Source organism: Protopterus annectens, chromosome 10.part0 (assembly GCF_019279795.1).
Source record: "Protopterus annectens isolate FY-2018-M chromosome 10.part0, PAN1.0, whole genome shotgun sequence".
Taxonomy (NCBI): Eukaryota; Metazoa; Chordata; order Ceratodontiformes; family Protopteridae; genus Protopterus; species Protopterus annectens.
The window spans coordinates 1176945743-1176962010 of NC_056744.1; the positions used below are offsets into that span (position 1 = coordinate 1176945743).

Sequence of the window (16268 nt, forward strand, 5' to 3'; positions counted from 1 at the left end):
TGCAGCACATACAAGAAACTTGTGTACCTGTTTCTTTATAGAAACGTTTGTCTTTTCGAAACCACGCTGTTGACTCCAAAAAGGTGAGGTGGATATGGGTTGTCTGTAGTTGCTTCCCAGACTCATCCTTTAGTTCATTTGGTTCCAGCTTATGATTTGCCATCTCATTTGAGGAAGATGCCTTAATAATGCACATTTTGACTGATTGGGATGCCCCTTACCTTTTCAAAGTCATTCAACACTTTATAAATACATGTACAATATGTGTAGAGTATAATGTGTCAAAAAGTGTTCCTGTTCTTGCACAGTCTTTGAAAAAGCCATGGAGAACTTTTTTTTTTTTGTTTACAGTGGGATTCACTGAATTACCACAATGTCAGAAATTCAAGTCATCTTCTTCTTTCGGCTGCTCCCGTTAGGGGTCGCCACAGAGGATCATCTCTTTCCATTTCTTCCTGTCCTCTGCATCTTGCTCTGTCACACCAACCACCTGCATGTCCTCTCTCACCACATCCATAAACCTTATCTTAGGCCTTCCTCTTTTTCTGTTACCTGGCAACTTCTTCCTTAGCATCTTTTTCCCAATATACTCTGCATCCCTCCTCAGCACATGTCCAAACCAACGTAATCTTGCCTCTCTGGCTTTGTCTCCAAACCTTCCAACCTGGGCTGACCCTCTAATATACTTGTTCCTAATCCTGTCCACCCTTGTCACACCCAGTGCAAATCTTAACATCTTTAACTCTGCCACGTCCAGCTCTGACTCCTGACTTTTTGTCAGTGCCACTGTCTCCAACCCATATAACATAGCCAGTCTCACTACCCTCTTGTAGACCTTCCCTTTCACTCTTACTGGTACTCATCTGTCACAAATCACTCCTGAGACTCTTCTCTACCCACTCCATCCTTCCTGTACTCTCTTCTTCATCTCTCTTCCACACTCACCATTACTGTGAACTGTTGATCCCAAGTATTTAAACTCATCCACCTTTGCCACCTCTATTCCCTGCATCCTCACCATTCCTCTATCCTCCCTCTCATTCATACACACACATTCTGTCTTAGTTCTGCTGACCTTCATTCCTGTTCTCTCTAGTTCATATCTCCACCTCTTCAGGATCTCCTCCACCTGTTCCCTACTCTCACTACAAATCACAATGTCATCTGCAAACATCATAGTCCATGGGGGACTCCTGTCTGATCTCGTCTGTCAACCTGTCCATCACCATAGCAAATGAGAACGGGCTCAGAGCTGATCCTTGATGTAATCTCACCTCCACCTTAAACGCATCCGTCACTCCCACTGCAGACCTCACTGCTGTCACACTACCCTGGTACATATCCTGTACCACTCTTACATACTTCTCTGACATTCCCGACTTCCTCATACAATACCACAACTCCTCTCTAGGCACCCTGTCATATGCTTTCTCTAAGTCCACAAAGACACATTGCAACTCCTTCTGACCTTCTCTGTACTTCTCCATCAACACTCTCAGAGCAAACATTGCATCTGTAGTGCTCTTTCCTGGCAAGAAACCATACTGCTGATCACTAATCATCACCTCCCTTCCGCTACTCTTTCCCATAACTTCGTGCTGTGACTGATCAATTTAATCCCACTGTAGTTACTACAGCTCTACACATCACCCTTATTCTCTTATTATTATTATTAATGTCAGAAATTCAAATACACTTCAGTAATTGTAGATTTTTTTTCTGGACAGATTGAAGCTTTCCGCTGTGCTAGGAATGATACAACTACATTCACTAAGAAACTGTTGCTCAAAATCATACCCAAATTTTGTGTTTCTTGTTGTATTCATTCGGAGAGAGGCACTCATTTTACAGGTCGGATTGTGCAATAAGTGTGTAGAGCCATAAAGTTGAATATGCATTACCCTTGCCCACGCAGACCTCAAGCTTCAGGAATTATTGAGAGAATGAAGACTTTAAAAAGTAGAAATGCAAAATTGTGTGAGGACACTGGTTTTAAATGGCCAGAATTTAATTGTATTAGTATTTGTAGTTTAGTTAGTACCTCCAGAAAATGCTCTCCCCATGAAATTGCTATGGAAAGACCCGTGAGAATGCCAGCAACACCATTTCCCAGTAATCTGAAGTTACAAGATGTTGCTGAATCTAATTTTCTTTGTTACAAGTCTCTTGTTTCTCTACTACAGTGTATTCATTCACAAATTATTGCAGCTCAACAACAACCTGATCTTGCCATAATGTACCACTAGGAGATTACCTATTTGTCAGATCCTTCTCCAGGTGACACTCCTGCAGCCAAGATGGAAAGGACCTTTTCTGGTTTTCTTCATGACCGCTACAGCCACTTGATGTGAAGGATCATCTACTTTTATTCATGTTTCACATGTCAAAAAGGTAATGACTGATATCGATGAGAAACTAACTGTGTCATTACACCCATTATTGATGATGAGCTAGTTGTATCCCATACCAGAAGGAAAAAAAAGGGATACCAGTGTGGACAGAAGTGGGACTTAGTGATTCAGCAATGTTATATTCAGTGGATGAAGAACTGGCCCAGAATTTGGGAAATGAGTGAGGTGATCAAGCTCCACTCATAGGACTTCCACAAGCTCAGGACCCAATGGGACAGTTTGTTTGGAAATCAATGCTATATGATCTATAAAAAGGTATGTACTTCCCTTGTTTGCAAATGTTTGAGGATATTCTCCTGCCCCAGCCTGCTCGATATTCATATGGCCTTATCGTTGTAACATTAGTGTTAGTATTCATCATTATTTTATTGTGTTTATTCTTTTCATCAGAAACCATCAAAACTATAAGTACCGAACAATTTTTTTTCTCCAGGAATAAGCATTTGGATAAAATTCAGCAGAGATTAGCAGACTGGCATCCTAAGTTTAATACATTTTCTGTTGCATTGTATAAGTATGCCAAGACAATGAATGCCGCTAAACTGTTGGGGGTTTATACATATACCAATGGTACACAGTGTGGGAATTCCATTATTTCCAGTACCAGCAACAGAGACAGAATTACAAGTAGCCCTTGGAACAATTTTAGTAACTAAAAACAAAAAGAATAGATATAAAATTCTTGGCATAATGTTACCCCCTTTTAGACTGGGAGCACACTACTTATCAGTGACTGTGAAAGGGGTACAATTGTTACATTAAAGAAGGAGCACTTCTAGTTGAGTAATACTACCCAGTGAGTATATAATGGGACATTGAGACCAATAATATGAATACAACTAGTCAGCCAGTCAGTGAACCACAAGAACGCTTAAAACACTATAATAACCACATTAAAAGTCAAAGTTGAGTGCTTTCATCTACTTACAAAGACATCATCAGAACAATGACTTGCTACCATTGTATTTCCTTATAAACTAGTTAAACATAGGCAAACCCCTAAACACCCAATGAAACAGTTCAGTGTCATGACGTCACTACTGGCTTGTTAAATACCCCATTTAACTGCGGTTCTACAAAATACATGAATAAATGAATACTAGCCCGTTTTTAATTCACTTAAAATTGAGATATTTTCATTAAGACCAGGCAAACTGGCTGCATTAAGTCTAATTTGCCAATACATTTCCTGGTGCAGCAGTTTGTTTTACCAGTCCCCCCCCCCCAATACGGTACAGCTTCGAATTGTTCCAGTGTTAAAAAACAAACGTATTAAACTCTGTACAGACAATGGAATGTCTGGTTAACTCACTCTTCATGTCTTGTCATTTAATTTTTTGTTTTTGTAAGTCTGATGGAAGTGTCCAGGCAGGACACGAAAGTCTTAACTGAATTAAACAACAATTTTTCTTTCCTCAAGTGGCCGTGGTTTATTTCTCTCTGTGTTATACTATCTTGTCATTTTATACTATATAAATGTTGTTATTTGCGTATATTCAAGGCATTTTTAGTTTTATGTAAGTAAAATACCATACATGAAGTGCATGTAGCCAAACAGACAATTCTCTGTGTGGCACAGTTGTAGGTGCCACTGTGCATTTTACCAGTGATTTGGTTCATCAGAAAACCTTGGTAATTGGTGTAGATACTAACCGATTATTAAGAAAGGGTTACAACAGTTTAACACCAACAAGGGGCATGAAGGTCCCGAGTGTAGTGGTCACACCATCATGCTTCTACACTGTACATTGGATGCTAAGGAGATTGAATCTATTATGCAAAGGAATTGGTACATGTTTTAGTGTGACAATTCCATCAGTTACTACTTTCAGGAAAATCCATCTTTTACATATAAAAATAAAGGTAACATCAAAAATCTGCTTGAGAGATTAAAACAGAAAATTGGCGGGGGGTTCAAACACAAGGAAGTGTGGTCATTGCCTCACTGTCCTTATATTAATACTAATGTTTGTTTTTATCAGTTTTGGATACCTGCTTGGGATTTTGTTTGGTTATGTTGAGACCAAGCTTAACCCTGGTTACCAACAGATTGGACGCAATGTTGTTATATCACTCATGTCATTTCATCCTTTTGACATGCACAAAATTTACCCAGAGGGAAAATTCATAATGGTCACTGAAAGAGGGAGACAAAAGACATTAAAAATCCAGTCTGGAAGATAGATGCTTCCTGGGTTTATCATCATAATATAGAAAAGACTGCATTCAAAGGAATTTCACATATGGACTTGGGTGATGGCATTATCTCAGAAGCTAGGATTTTCCAGCCTCTGGGGCAGTAAAGCCAGTTTGGGAATTGGGAGGACTGTCTAAATTATTACACATACTGAGTAATGCAACTTTTGAATCAGTAAATCAGATTACTGTTGAAATGACTGCCACGTGTAATGTATTGCTGCAAAACTGCATGGCACTAAGTTTTACATTTGCTTCTAAGGGATGTATATGTACACTCTTCCAAATGTAGTGCTGCTTCTTCATAACTGATAATGAGCATGCCATTCATAGTCACTTAGAAATTATACAAAAAGTTATGGGATTGTCTAATACTAAAGAAACTGACTGCTCTCAATGGGCAAAGTTGACAAATCTAATTCTGGTTGGAGCAGAAGTATTTTAAAATTCTTCATGCTTATTGCCATTGTTGTAATACTGTTGGGTATTATTTTATGTATGTGCAAAATGTGGATAATGAAGCTTCTTTAATCTAGAAAAAGTATTAAATTACAAAATGTGCATATTAAAAATAAAAATGAAAAAGTGCCTCTGACCATAGTTAAAGAAAATCACAATGAAAAAAAGGATAGTGAGGAAAGTGTGTTAAGGAATTTGGCATGAATGTATTACAATCTACTCAAGAGAGAGATTGAAACTGAAAGATATTCACACTGTCTTTTTATTCCATCCAAACATAGACATGTTTATTGCTCATAAAACCATTCTTGCTAAATGTCTGTTTAAGCATTGTGCATGTCAAGGTGAGATGGAATCCTTATGTAGAGGGTGTCTGGTAGCATGGGAAAAAGTGTCTACCCATTTGAAAACTTGCTGTCATTGTCCAGTTATTAAGAAGTTCCTGACTTGAGTGATGCTTCACAGCATTAAATGGAGGATTGAGAAGGGATAAGTGTAAAAAGTGGAAATGTTTAGTGTTTTACATAACTTTCTTTCTTTAGAAGCAGATTCTATATTGTTTCAAGATGGATCCTGGCAGCTTAGGCCTGTCTTGAATGTTTTTTTAACCGACTTAGTACTAAGTGCCAATGTCAGTAGTGGAAGATCGGAACTTGTGTCTAATCAGAAAAGGCGCAGTTAAGGGGTTTGCGGATTCTTAGTAAGGAAAACAATACAAAGGTGTTTAGTTTTAATTGGACAGTGGCAATAGCCTGATAGATAACAAAATGTTTGCTAAGAAACTTGCACGTAAAAATGATTACAGTTGCTTTTTTCGAGGAGACAAGACCTTGATTGCTTAGTCTTTTGTTGCCTAAAGTTATTTTTGACCATAACAGTTGTTTAATATATTATATAATTTTATCATAGCTTTGTTCCTAAGTGTGTTTTAATTTTATGGCTGTAGTCACCATCTGCAGAAATCTATGAGTTAAGGAAACTAAAATGAATCACTGACTGTACGTCTTCCCCGTCTATCTCCAAATAATTAATAGATGACATAATCAGTTTTTTCCATTTTTGTTTTATTCATTAACCATTTATTATCAGCATTAATCACAAACAGCCCACATCCACATTCTCCAGTAATGTTTAAGGCATAATCAGTAACATCTCTTAAACCTTTACATCATAGCATATTTATGTATAAAAAAATAGTCCTCCTCTAAAATCCTAACCACAAAGACCCATTTACGCCATTCCCCGCCTTTGATGAGAGACCTCCATCTATACAATCACCTTCTACTTTCATCCCCTACTCTCTAAATATGTAACTCAAGGTAGGCCACTTTCTTACATGTTTCTTTGTGTTATGGATCTCTGTTCTGCTTATTTCATCTCTTCAAACAACTTGATCCCTTCTTCTATTTTCAGGCTGTCCTTTGACTTTCATTTTTTGGTTATAGATTTTTTTTTTGCTGCCGCTACAGTGGCCATACCAATAGATTTGCTTTGTCCTTCGCCTCCTCTAGACCCTTCCCTAACATTAACAGTATTTAGTTTCACTTTGTCTTCGGTTGCCCCCTTCAGCATCATAAAAATTCTCTTTTCCAATTATGCAGTACTGGACAGCCCCAGAATGTATGATTCCATTCCCTTCTTTCCCCCTGGATCCCATGTCCAGCATTCCACATTTAACGGAAACATTCTTTGTATTCTGTCTTGGGTGTAAAAATACTTGCGGAGACACTTCCACTCAAAAATTTTAAACTTCTTCAGTTTAATTGCCTTCCGTGTTAACTCCCATATCTGATTCCACCTGTCATTTCCAGAATCTCACCTAATGCCCTAACCCATTCTTCTCTCGTAAGTAGTTTCCTTTACTTGCTTCTCTCCTAGAAATTTATGTAATATGGATATTATCCCCTTTACTTCTGTATCTTCATTCCTAATTGCGATCACCTACTTAATCATAATGCACCATGTCTCCTGTGACGTTTTCCCCCAGGATAACTTACTTATTTTGTTCCGTACTGGTTAATAGCACACAACTTCACCATTAGGCACCTTATTCTTATTCCTCGCTTCCTTCCAACTACTTACACCCCCAGCATCCACAGACTGTTCCCAGTGCATACACTGGTTTTGTACTCTCCTCCATCTCTGCAGAGGAGATTGAGCATCCTCATCTGTTAAACTGTTCCATATTGGGAGTAGTGCTTCCTTACACTCCTGCCAATAACAAGACTGAAACAACCTACCAATCTTTTGGCCAACTTTATCCAACAATGGCGGCACCAATGCTTTTGCATTTTTGCTCCATAAAGCATAAAAAAATCAAAAGTGATAAGCCATTCATTTTTAACCTTGACCATCTTAACCCAAGTAGGAACATTGTGAAATATTAGGCACTCTTAATCCCCATTCATGCTTGTGGAGTACTATTCTGTTCCAGTTCACTCTTGGTTTATCCCCACACCAAGCAAAATCTTGTGCTAATTGCCTAAGTTGCCTGTCCTCACCTTATGTTAGATGATGCCAAAACAACTGAGTAAAATATGACACCAGGGGCCTCAAATGCCATTTTAATACCTGTATGGTCTGTTCCCAGTCCACTCCTATTATTTTCTGCGTATGCAGCTTCTTAGTTAACACCCTTCCTCCCCCTTCTCTACTACCCCAGCAGAAATATTATGAATTTTCTCCACATTTATTCCTACCACATGTATCTTATCAGCGTTAATCTTATATCCTGAATATTCACTTTGTTAACCTCCCAGTTCCCCATAGTTTTCTCAAGGGTTTGATAAGGATAAAATAACATCGTCCTAATACAACATCTGAGTAGCAAACCACATTTTGTAATGTTTTCACCATCATCAACAGGCTGTTCAACTCCTCACTTTTAGCAGTCAGAACATCCAAGGTTGTTAATATTTCAAATGTATTCCCTATATTAAATGGTCCTGTTACTATAAAACCAGCACTGAAACTTAAGCAACAAGGGAGATAGTTAACTGCTGTTTTAAATCACAATTGCCTCTGTAATTAATATTGCATGTTTTTAACTAGCTATTTAAATGGATGGTTTTAGAGTTATTTCTTAATACCTGAAAAAAGACTGTTGTATGAATGCTTCTACTTTGTAAAAATGTATCTCCATTTCCTGAGACAGATATGTTTTTGTATGTTGCATTAAGATTTCTCCTAGTACTTTTGATTCCAGTATGTGATTCATCTAACCTAACATTTTGGAAGCAGTATTCTACACAGAAATTAAATAAAATAGGGTAACAGTATACAGCCTTGTTGCATGACTCCATTTTCAACCTTAAACCAGTCAGTTACCTTATATTTTCTTCTTGATCTGCATACTGATTCCTCAGAAGACAAATGAGGTGACCCTGTGTCCCCATTTCTCTTAAGAATGTGCATAGCTTGGTAAGGGCCACAAAATCAAAGGTTTTAGAACAGTCCATAAAGAATGAATAAATATGCTTCTTGAACTCTGATTCTCTTACCCAGCAGATGTTGGCAGTTTAATCTCTGTAGCTCTGCCTCCTCTTAAATCTAGCGCATATATCTGCCAGTTCTCAGTATGTATAGTGCTGGAGTCCAGCTCACAAAATTTAAGCATTACCTTGCTAGCATGTGAAGAGCAAGTGCAGTTTGATAATTCAAGCATTTTTTAGCATTGGAATATAAATAGATATTTTACAGTTTAGTGGCCACTGTTGTGTTTAGTTGTAGTAAACAGTTAATAAAGCTTATACGTTACAGCCATAGTTACTTCATCATCGAGGAAGTTAGTGACATTAAATTACTGGGATTTATTTTTGACATTGAAGTAAAGAATGCTGTAACTAAATACAAAGAAAAACTAGGTAAGCTTTATAGAGCCAGGGATATTTCTCTCTGACAATGCTAGCTTATCTGCTGCTAATATATGTACTTTTTCTGCTTTATTCAGAACATATACTGAGTAACCTTTTTTGCTTTTGCACAAACTGGAATGTTATACAGTGGGATTGTTTGGTTTGGTATTAGAGATTATGGCAGAAATCGACACTCCCTTTCCTTCCCCAATGATGGCTTTGTTTTTAAATATAATTTTCATCATTTCACAAGAAATTTGCACATAATCTGCATTACTCTTCCAAATGTTCTTTTCTTTCCAGTATTATGATCTAGGATAAACATATACAAGATCTCCAACTTTTTGGACACTTAATATTCTAAAACAAAACCAAATAAAATAAAAAAATGTACTAAAGCTCACTGTCCTGTAATTGTTGTAAACTCTGAAACAAACTCCATGCCATAATTATGCAGATCTCACTTGTGTAGTCCTTTAGATATGCTCTGAAAAAATAACTGCATTTCACACTGAACTGTCCATTTGATGCCCTGTAAAACGGTTCTAGTAATGTTTGGCATCCTACTATCATCCTTAACAGATTTACAGAAATGATTACCACAGTTTAGGCTTAGTCCTTCATACTCAGTAATAGAATTTAAGTGCAGAGAAGCTGTAACTCTAAGTTCCAAATTAATTTTATAGTACCTCTTAGACTTTATTATGCATAGACTTAAAGCTTATTTCCTTAAGGTTAACCCTTTTTTAATTTCCGTGTTTTGAACTTTTTTAAATATATGTATAAATTGTCTTACAATGGTACTTTGGATAATCAGCTTTATATCTTCCTTATTTATGCAGTTTTAATTATATATTTGTACACTGTTATTTTTCTGTCTAAAATGTATATTGTTTGTTATACACATTTATTGGGGGTCTATATTAGAACATCGAAGTTTCAAAACTTCGAATGTTCTAATATTGAACCCTAGTCAGCGAAAGCTGAAAATATCGAAGCAACAGAAAACCAAATTTTTTCCTAGGGAAAGAATTTGGTTGTCCGTTTCTGTTGCTTCGGTATTTTCAGCACTGTGGTGGAAAGTTACTGGTCGGGTTCAGGTAAGTGTGCGATTGAGTGCAAGTTAGGTTAGTTAGGGTAAGGGTGCGGGTTAGGTATGTGTGCGATTGTGTGGACGTGAGGGTTAGGGCAGGTTAGGTGAGTTAGGGTTAGGGCGCGGGTTAGGTATGTGTGCAGTTGTGTGGATGTGAGGGTTAGGGCGGGTGAGGTGAGTGTGCAATAGTGACGGACCTTAGGGTTAGGGTTTGGGATAAGGTAAGTGGATAGTTAGTGGTGTGTGTATAGTTTACTGTAGGGTGAGGTGTAAGATTTTAGGTGTATATGTGTGGATTGCTGTTTGTTTGGTGTGCTTGTGTTGTTTGTATGAGTTTTGGAACAGCAAATTTTTTCCCTAGGAAAAAATTTTCTGTTTTGTTTGTTCAATGTTTTCAGCTTTCGCTGAATAGGGTTCGATAGTAGAATATTTGAAGTTCTGAAACTTCGATGTTCTAATATAGACCCATTTATTGGTACTTGCGTATTATCGCAACCATGTTGCAAAACATTTAAATCAGAGATCATGTGCTTTGCTCTTGGGTACTCTGTACAATTTCACTTGTAAATTTACATTTTTGTTTGCTATTTCCAATGTTTTCATGTTAAACAAATCTGCAAGGCACATTTTTTTATTCTGTACACAATCCTGTCACAGCAGCATATGTGGTAAGGTGTTAAAATAACTGCAATCTTGTGGCAACTTATTGCTTTAGCAAAAAACAGTTTCAGGTTCCTTGCATGAGAAATAAACATATTTGCAGTTTGTTTACTGGGTAGGTGAACCTGTCTGCTCACCCTCTCCAGTCAGGACATGGGTTAAAAGGAGTGCAACAGCTAATCTACACACAGAAATATTTGCATCATGTAGAAGGAGAAAAGCTGAGAACAAAAACTGTTATGTTACAGGTAAAAAAAAAAAAAAAAGCAAAGTATATTATCACAGTACAAATTTTTTTACACTGGAATGGCAGAAGAAAAATCACTACTTGTATAGGAATATTTTCAGACATTTTCAGCAAATGCCTTCCTTAGTATAATCATAACCACCATTAACTGTCAAACACATTGATTATACTGATGAAGGTATTTGCTGAAACCCGTGTATGTTTGTCAGACCACTTTTGGAACGTGGTTGCGATAGTACGCAAGTACCCAATTATTAAGCTGTTTGTGTGTGTACCTTTTCCAGAAGGATATTTCCTGACGAAATAAATGATTGATTGAATAAGTTTGTCTTAGTACACTCCTTTAAAATGAGTCTGTGTCAGATAAACAGTAGTTAGTAGTTGATATCTTCTTGGAACGATAAAACTGACACAGCTTTATTCTCTCTTACACTACAACAACTGCCCTACTCTGGACACACTGAGAATGGTGCACTCTGTTCTGAATTTTGCAGTGTGGAGATTTGCTACTTGGCAGACTTCACACTTTCTCAGACTCTCTCTAGTGATTTTGTCCCCATGCAGTATTAGAATTGGATTAGCTTCCTTTACCTGACAAAAATCAAAGAAAGTGTTCATTAAGAAAAGCCCTATTCCAGTTCATTTTTATTAACATACATTTGCATATATAGCTCTATAGTTTTTGTATTGGCTAAGATGTTCAGCAAATGGATCACTGCTGTAGCAACCGTAACTATATAGGTTATATTCTGCTAAGGATGTAACAGCTGTCCTCATACCTCTCAACTATCCAGATTTTCACAAAATGCCCAGAATTTTGCCTCATATTTGTGGTCCTTTCCTCGTAAAATGTGTGGTTTTCTTGCAAATCACTGAGGGTTGATGTCACAAAATAATGACATACATTGAGTTTCAGAGTTCATATCCTTCAGAAAATGTATGCTAACAAAAAAACCTGTTATTCTAGCAACTTTCTAAGTTTGTAAGAGCAATATTTAAAATCTGTCCCTATTTCTGGGCCTTTGTCTCTCCATTACTTTAGGTTTTGTCCAGATTTCCTTTGCTACGAGGTTGAAAGAGAAAGGCCATCCAGCTTCCAAAGGTTCAGTTCACCTTCCACATGCCCCAACCATTTCCATGCATGTGGAAAGTACCCTAAATCTTTGGAAGACAGCCAGTTCTTATATCCTTAGCAGGACGCAACTGCAGCAATGATAATTTACACATCTACTGTTACGCTAAGTTTACTTACACAACTGTACTTTCTTATTCCTGTGATTTTTGTTACTCACATCAGTACATTGATTAATCTTCCCCACCTTCTCTCATCTGTATGTCTCTGCCTTAATTTCTGTCTGCTGTATAAACTGTTACACTGATGTACAATAATACCGCATTTAAGTTCCTATCCAATTTACTTTTGAGCATGTTGTATCTTTTTTCTTTGCTTTTGCTTATTGGTTATTTTTTATGCTACACAGTCCAAAGAATATGCAAGTATGGCAGCTGTGCACAGCCAGTAGACACAATCTCCAAAAAAAACGCAATGGCCAGCACCAGATAGCAGTGTAAATCTTATTTATTGAGGAAATGTTGCAAAATCCACACCAGCATACCGGTTTCAGCAAAGCCTTCCTCAGTACTGGTTAAAACAATACATACTACCCACAATACAATAGATATAAACACCCTCCAATAAACCACTTAACACATCTCATTAAGACCAGGTGAAAACAATGCCCCAAGTTTAATAATCCAATTGTGTTCCTTCTTGTTTGTCAAAATGTGCCACCTCATTTTATTACAACTACTAGTATTTATTCGGTCAGTTATTCTAAATGTATATTTGGCTGTAGAATGTGCAATTGTATGTTTATACAAAGCATTAGTCATACATTTATTACAATCATCACTCAAATGTTCATAAACCCGAGATTTAAATTGTCTCAAAGTTTGTCCCACATAAAATGCTTTGCAAGAACATTCTGCCAAATATATCACCCATTCTGATAAACAGTTTGCAAAACACTGAATATCAAATGCACAAGAAGTATTAGCAGAAGAAAATTCCTTGTTTTTTACCATCAGCCCCACATGCCGAACAATTTCCACAAGGGAAGCATCCAACCAATGGTTTCCATTCCAGGGAAAATTGTTTACTACCACCCTTAACATTTATTTTAAAATGAGTCCTACAGTTTCCTATTGTTTTACCCTTACGACAGGTAAACTTAAATCTAGATGGCAACATTTGAGATAACCTATAATCCAACATTACTGTCCCCATTGATGATGCACCAATTCACAAAACAATTAAAATCGTTATTCTGTGTATTTTCCATCATAAACGAACCAGTAATCCAAACCTGTAAAGGATGCCAAACCAGGAGATGCCGAACAGAGGACAGGGTTTGCAGCAACTAAGCCAACAGCATGCACACACCCAAAAGCTGAACAGTCCATAGAACATGCAGGTACAGTAACTGTGCACGGCCAGTAGACACAATCTCCAAAAAATACAACGGCCAGCACCACACAGCAGTGTAAATCTTATTTATTGAGGAAATGTTGCAAAAATCCACACCAGCATACCGGTTTTGGCAAAGTCTTCTTCAGTACTGGTTAAAACAGTACATATTACCCACAATACAATACATATAAACCCCCTCCAATAAATCACTTAACACATATCATTAAGACCAGGTGAAAACAATGCCCCAAATTTAATAATCCAGTTGCGTTCCTTTTGCCCCCATTTATGCCAATCTTTTTATGGGTTATGTAGAGGAATATCTGATATATATTAGTCATAATATTTATATTTGTGAAATTGGTATATGGAGACAATATCTAGACGACTGCTAGCATGTGTGGAAATCTGATGAGATATATTTAAATGAGTTTTTACAGTATCTGAATGACAATAAGTGGGGGGGTTACAATTTACAGTTAACTTATCATTTGCATGAGATTTCATTCTTGGATGTTAAAATAGTTAAAACTATGGATGGCACTCTTAAACCTTCATTATATTAGGAAAGAACATAGCTATAACTCTTTGCTTGAAGCTAGTAGTTGTCATCCTTCCTATATTATTAACAACATTTCAAAGTCACAGTTTCTACATGTTAGAGGGATTTGTTCATCGGAGGATGAGATGTATAAACATAGTGAGGATCTTACAAAAAGATTTTGTGCAAGGGGATATAAGCCACATACTGTACAGTGAGCTCATGAGTATGCTGAGTCTATTGATAGAAATAAATGAACTGATAATGTCAAGGACAAAGGTGATACATTTGTTCATATGGTTACTAACTATGGGAGTAATACTAAATTGTTTTGTGAAGTGGTGCATTATCATTGGGGGATATTAATGTTGGATGATAGGTTATCTCAGATGTTGCTATCTAGATGTAAGTTTACTGATCGTAAGGGTAAAAAAATAAGAAACTCTTTGAAACATTTTAAAATAAATGTTGTTAAGGGTGGTAGTAAACAATTTTCCCTGGAAGGGAGACCATTGGTTGGATGCTTCCCTTGTGGAAATTTTTCGGCATGTGGGGGTGATGGGAAAAAACAAGGAATGTTCTTCTGCTAATACATTTTGAGTATTTGATATTCAGTGTTTTGCAAACTGTTAATCAGAATGGGTGATATATTTGGCAGAATGTTCTTGTAAAGCATTTTATGTGGGACAAACTTTGAGAATTTAAATCTCGGGTTTATGAACATTTGAGTGATGTTGTTAATAAAGGTATGACTAATGCTTTGTATAAACATACAATTGTACATTCTACAGCTAAATATAGATTTACAATAATTGACCGAATAAATATTAGTAGTTGTAATAAAATGGGGTGGCACATTTTGTTAAGCAAGAAGGAACACAATTGAATTATTAAACTTGGCTTGGGGCATTGTTTTCACCTGGTCTTAATGATATGTGTTAAGTGGTTTATTGGAGGGGTTTATATGTATTGTATTGTGGGTAGTATGTATTCTTTTAACCAGTACTGAGGAAGACTTTACAGAAACCGGTTTGCTGGTGTGTATTTTTGCAACATTTCCTCAATAAGTAAGATTTACACTGTTATTTTTAAGCCGACATGTACATTACCGCACTGTTTGACAAATGACTAAATGCTGCAAAGCACAAGTTGTGCATGGAAGCAAGCATGCTTTACTTTGCCTAGCAGGAAGATGGAATGGGCCAGAGCTAAGTCATTGAGGGAACATGTAAAGGAAGGAAAGTATATTAGCACTGTGGACAGAAGCCTATTAAATCCTTTATGTGATGATGTGCATGAGATATGCCTGTCTCGCTTAATCTCAAGATCTTGTAGGAATACTTTGCCATGCAAAACAGCCTCCAGTCAAGTAGAATACAACACTGTATTTGGACTGGCACTTGGTGGTTGCTGTACTAAGGCAGTATTCACTGTTTCTTCATACTAGTCAAGCTGCTTTCTGTGCTTCCAACATTTGCTTACAGCTTTGCAGCCACGTACCATTATTGTACCTTGTTAATTCATCACATGTAGTCGTGGCCTTTATTGATCTGTAGTTGCTTCTTTTCATCTAGTTGTTATATTTGTATATCCCATTATCACACTATCCCATCCTAATTGACTAGGATATCTGTGGCACCATATAGTACATGACAGCCTCATGTCTGCCTATAACTGTGGTGTTCATTGTAAAGCAAATTTGACGCTTGACTGTGCAGTTGTCCTAACAGCACTCTTTGTTGTGAGTGCTTTGGATATCTTCCTTGTTCATATTGATGCATATAGCCCACATGTACCACAGCCTTGTACACTGTTGTATCAGAAAGCACTCATTCATGTAGGTACCTACACCTGTAAAACACGAGAGTAGTAACGATGAAGCTTTCTTTATAAATCTGCCAGTGGTGAGAGTTCACTCCCTGACACCTGAAATGTTCCATTTCCAACTTTTTCAGTAAAATATAATTTCAGCTCAGTGCCCTGCTAAAACACACAGTGATGTTATTCATTGCATTGTTTGTACATTCACTGAAAACAGTTATTTTTGCTTTCAGATCTGTGCTATCTCCATTTTAATGTTTGCCACAAAAGCAGTGTACTATTCATACACCTGGCTACTCATCGGCATCCTATTTAAACTTGAAATTGTGAAATCTGTTTTGCCCTATTTTAAGTGTTTTACCACAAGTGCAGAGCAGCATTTAGTACCTGTCCATCTGTTTAATCCAGCTTAGTATTTAGTTTAATATTTTCATAGACTTTCTGTAGTGACTTCTCATCAGGGACTCCTTTATCCTGCATGTATTACTTATGCATTCTCAGTATTGCACTGTAAAG

At 37.1% G+C, this 16268-nt stretch overlaps 1 protein-coding gene across 2 annotated transcripts in view; it reads left to right on the forward strand.

Annotated features, from left to right (window-relative positions):
• LOC122813545 (tudor domain-containing protein 5-like) overlaps nucleotides 1–16268 on the forward strand; it is a 981502-nt gene that overhangs the window by 485044 nt on the left and 480190 nt on the right. The gene's annotated exons all lie outside the window — the stretch shown is intronic.